The sequence below is a fragment of the Zeus faber genome, assembly GCF_960531495.2.
Source record: "Zeus faber genome assembly, chromosome: 12".
Classification (NCBI taxonomy): Eukaryota; Metazoa; Chordata; class Actinopteri; order Zeiformes; family Zeidae; genus Zeus; species Zeus faber.
This window is the reverse complement of record NC_137196.1, coordinates 21,868,053-21,873,757: the sequence shown is the minus strand read 5'-3', so window position 1 is coordinate 21,873,757 and position 5,705 is coordinate 21,868,053.

Below are 5,705 nucleotides of genomic sequence, written 5' to 3'. Positions count from 1 at the left end.
ATTATTAACTAATTTTGTTAAATTTTATCTAATTTTTTAAAATTTCATTTAATAATGTATATATCTTTTAAAATTAATGAAAAAAAAAACTGCAGTTCGAACAGACTCACCTTGCAGTTCTTAGATGTCTTGGAAATATTTCTGTTCAGCCCGTTCACAGCAGGAGAAACAGGTGAAGGTCGGAGAGTCTCTCCAGCTTCTTCATCAGCGTCATCCTGTTCTCACTCTCTCTCTGTCGAGCTCCAGTAGAGGCTCATGGTGCGTAGGAGCAGCTCCTACTTTGTGCTCTCTCTCTCTCTCTCTCTCTCTCTCTCTCTCTCTCTCTACAGCTCCCGTCCTTCTCTTTAGTCATCAGTCATCACTTATCTAGAAACATTTCCATTGTCTACGCCCAATCTTTGAACCCAGTCAGATTTTTATTTACAAGTCACTTTTTTTTTTTTACATTTAACATTTAAAAATAGCAACGCTGAAAAATCTTGAACAACCCTAAGGTCGAGAAGCTTGCATTTCTGTTTTCTTTTTACGTCCTCGCAGCCAAGGCAACAAATCGTGCCAATAACAGTGAATGAAGAAAATACAACAATATAAAAATGAATGGCACTCATTTGTATCACACCAACACTTTTGCATGTGAACAAAATAAATGCAAAATAAATTGTGATCTCAAATAGGAATTATTATTATTACTAATTTTTATTATAAATATTATTAATTTTATTATTTTTAAATTATATTATTCTATATGTGTTATTACATTATTTTAGAGAGCTGATGTAGTTCTTTCCAGTCCGGTCCAGTCCCAATGAACGTTTGATATGTGGGCATATCTTTTTTTTTTTCTGTGTTGAATGTATGATACAGTTTAATGAGTAGAATTGACACATTCACCACTGTTACCTGCGCGCGTGACACAGGAAACAGCCGCTTGTGGTTCATAGAAACAGCCAAGAAAAGTAAAAAATAAAATAAAATCTTCCATGTGCCAATGGACGGCGCGTTGAATGACTCAGACTGTTCGTTTGAAAGCGTCAAGAAGGTCACGCGCCAGCAGAGTACCGTCTAAAGGACACCGTCTCCTGTTTCTCTTTTTTTTTTTACGAAGGGGAGATTTGCCCCACTGGACGGCATGTAAGCAGAGCGAGAACCCGCGCCAGAGCGGTAATTCGCTCAGGGAGCTTTGCGCCGTAAACCAACATTTTAATAATACCTGGGATGAAAAATGACAGACCTATCCTTTAATATCCCCCCATCTCTCACTGTCACTCTATTTGTACCGTCTCGCTATCTGTTTATACGTGATTGAGTATTGTATATAAGTATAGATAATGTATATATAATATCTCATTAGGGGGGCGTAGGATATTGCGGTGGCAGGCGGCAGACGTTCCTGCTGCGGTGTTGGGACTTTGTTTAATTGTACGATAATCAACGTCCCTGGATGAGACCGTCCCAATATCCTAACCAGACAGCCGGCCTGCACCCTGCCTTTAAAATTGTTTACACTCTCAGAGAGTTCTTTTTCATGTTCCTCTTTATTGGTCAGCGTCCCATTATACACCGTATGTAAATGAACATACGAAAGCGCTTTATTTGCACGACCCTCTCCGGTCTGCTCCTTAATACCTGCACCACGGCGGTGGGGTCTGGCTGGATTGATCTTGTCGCCAATTAAATGATAATGTGCATCTAGCGTCACCTTGTTCTAAAAGGATTACCCTCCCTAGCGTGTGCTTTGTATTCTTCCCGGACACATATTTACACATCATTCAAAAATAATTTGTGGTGGCGGCGGTGACACGAGCCTGAAAATGAATTTGTAGTGTTTGCAGAAATTAGCATCCCGGAACTCCAGGTCTAATTGTGGCGTCCGTGCGCGACCTTCCGTATGAAAGGCGGGAAATTGCTGTGTGACGGCGTGGGTAGTTGTTTTATATCCGTGTTTCCTGAACATAGAATGCATAATGTATAAGGTTCTCTTTCACGGAGAGATTAAGGAAGGTTATAGAAAAAGCATAGCAGTGACATTTCATGGAGTGGCATTGAAATTGAAAAGAAAATCATATTGTATTATTCCCCTTTTGATATTTGAGAACATTTATTTTCTGTTTTTTCTTTCCCCCGCAGGTCGCTGTCGTCCAACTAGGCGTCCAACTCACGGTGAGTTGGTCGCTGTCGTCCAACTCACCTCCACCGGCTCCACCGGGAGCCGGTGGAGGTGATTTGGGGATCAGGTTTGGACGGCTCCTGTGTTGTCGTCCCCGCCCCCTCGTCGGGGATCTATCGCGCACAGTGGACTGAGTGGACACTGTGGGTCAGACTCAGGAGCTGGGAGGGATAATTCCTCACAGCGGGACCGTAAGGAAAGACTCAGCATCCCTGCCCTGCCTACCCTGCTAATCCTGGATGGATGGGGGGATGGATGGATGGACGGAGGGTTGGATGGATGGATGGATAATTGGATGGAGGGATGGATGGGTGGATGCATGGAGGGACAGACCAAAAGATGGACTTCTGGGTGGATGGATGGACGTCTGGATGGATGGATCAATTGATGAACGGACAGACAGCAGATGGATGGATGGATGAACCCATATAACACACTGTTATCATCCAATGTTTTTATAATGGCATTCCTGTGCATTGCTGTAAAAAAACATCAAATATCTAGTGTTGGAAAGGAACAAAGTACAAGTACGTGCTTACTGTATCTTACTTACTTACATACAGTATATCTTACTTAAGTATTTTCAGTTTCACACTGTTTTGTTTTGTTGCACCACTATATTTCAAAGCAAATACTGTATAACAAATGTAGAAAATAAAGCTGATCTATAATTTGATGATCGAGAATTACTTCTTATTTATTTATTTATTTGAACTCTGTCTTCCAGGCCGTACATAGCCATCGTTTACCAGAGTGCATTTTTTTATTTTTGTCTTGTAGTCTTTGGTAATTGTACTTTAGCAAGCATTGCAAGATGCTTTTTCCAATGTGCTGGAGAAATTTTCTCTCACTGTCCTTCCTATTCATCCAGCCTTTGTGTTATGCCTTTGTGTCATTCCTTTTTCAACCTTTCCCCCGCTCGTCACTCTTTCCTCCTCTCTTCTGCCCCGCCCCCGCCCTCTCCATCTATACTTAGTTCCGGCCGCGTGGAGCCGGCGCTGGTCAGGGGTCACACTAGTGGGCTGAGTGACGCCGCTGGAACCGGATAAACGCCGCTCTGGCGGCAGCTTAAAATGTAGATTGATGGATCATTAGAGCCTCTAATGATCAATTCTTAATGCCCTCTAATTTAGTGAATCCCATTCCATTCATCATTTAGGGGTGGAAAATCATTCCGTGCAATGATTTTAAAGTCGTGTCGCTCGACCGGGCGCCTCCAACTAAACCCCTATCGAATGAACACACGCAAACCCCCGATTCTCATCCGTGTCACTTACACCGCTGTCTTTTTGCGCCGTTTATCAAGCCGCGCTTGGAAAGAAATACCTTCGGCTTCAGCAAACCTTCACTGGTTTATGGTTTATTCCTTCTTGTCGCAATCAGTTCAACTCTATCTCAGCGGCCCTGACATCATGAAGAAAGGTCTCACCGCCATTGCTTTTTCAGAGCTTGGATATGAATCTTTTTTGTTCTTTATATATATATATATATATATATATATATATATATATATATATATATATATATATATATATATATATATATACACATACATACACACACACACACACACACACACACACACACACACACACACACTCACCCTCTCAGAGTGATAGAGAAAGCACTCAGCTTGGGTTGAGCGAAACATTCCCTTTAACTGGTGGAAGTGTAAACATTGGAGCAGAGTTCCTTACTGTACCGGCCCAGAGCAATAATTGATGTTTGTGGTGAAGTGGAAACGCAGAGCCCTGCTCCGCTCCCACGTCTGCTCCTGTGTTCACAGTGACGCCTTAAACACAATCCAAGCACCGACAGCCCAGGGAAATCATTTGGGGCTTTTTTTTTTTTTTTTTTTCCTCTTCCTGATTACTGACTCCTGTTTAGATTTAGCAGCCCTTAATTCGGTGTGACCGCGACAATGATTGTGCATTTTTTGTTTTTGTCTTGAACCTGTTGCTGAGCGTATTCCAGCAATAAGATGTACAATTCATTTTGGTGCTTTCATTAATAGAGTCAAGCCGATGACCAGTGTTGAACTACACAGGCCGGGCAAAAGGACGGTTTATTTCAAGTGACTGATGATAAATATAAAATGCAGGCATCACAGGTTAGGTAAGTACTGGAAGTAAGTTAAGGTAAGTTTCATTTAGGAGCGTTTAATATAATATATATATTGTGTATTTAATACAACACAGACAATTCATTCTATCATATAATTATAGAAGCCACACTGTGTATGTATGACCGTATGTGCTGTATATGTATGTGACAAATAATCTCTTGAAATCTTGGGATTTTGGGAACTTGAACTCTACTTTCAGATTAACTTTGTTTTCATGCCCTTACCCTATGGCATACAGAAGTGTAGAGGGGTCTATATCAGGACAAAACACACACGCACACACGCACACACGCACACACGCACAAAAGGCCATTTTGTTGTTGCACTAAGCGGCTTGACCATTAGAAGGCGCTCCGGTTCTATAAGTAAAACACCCACTTTACATACTGTGCCTGATAGAATACAGCAACCAGCAGGCTGCACCGTGCTGCAGTATTCCCCATGATCTCATGCCACAAATAATTACTTAAATTATATATTCTAATATATATATATATATATATATTTATATGTATATTGTACATATATTTTGGCTTCAGCCGCACGTGTGTGTAATTTATAAGAGGCCGCCGTCATACCTCGGGGAGTTGTAATCCACCTCTGCATAAAACAGAGCTATCTCAAGGCACTTGATTAATAAGCGCAAGGGCACACAAGCACACGCGCCCACGCACGCACACACACACACACACACACACACACACACACACACACACACGCGCGCACGGTGGCTCCCTGACCTCTTGTTTCACGCGGCACGTGAGCCACATACTGAGCGCCCCCGCGTGCAGGCCTCGCCACTTGGTGACGGGGGAGGGTCCCGGAGCGACGGGGCGGAATGACAATCTGATGCGCGGCTCCTAGCGCTTCGTCAAAACGCAAATCGTGTTGTGAAAAACAACAACAACAACAACAACAACAACAACAACAACAACAACCTGAAACGCGGGAAGGGGGTCTGCTGAGTCATGTTTGTTGAAGGCGTCGTTTGCGGCGCGTGATGTGAATGGATTACGCCGTCGGAATGCGCCACACACCCCCTGGCGGCTGTGCCTGCGCCGAACGCAGCATGCGTGCAGAGACACCGAGGCCGCATGCATTTGGAGGCTCCCGGCGCCCTGAGTGAGGGGCCCGCCTTTCACCTCGAGTCAAACTCCGTTCAGTTCCGGGGCGTCACCTGACGCACCCGGAGCTGCTTCTTACCGGCAGCCGCACCTCGCCCCTCGCCCCTCGTCCGGCGTCCGTCTCGTCTCGCTTCCTGTTTGTTTTGCTCCCTCGCTCCCACTCACCTGGTGGAAAAGCGCTCTCGCTCCATTTGATTTCCTTCCATTCTCTTGCTCTCCTCCCTTCTGGCTTCCTGTTGCCCCCCGGTTGGTGCACACACACACACACACACAACACACACACACACAC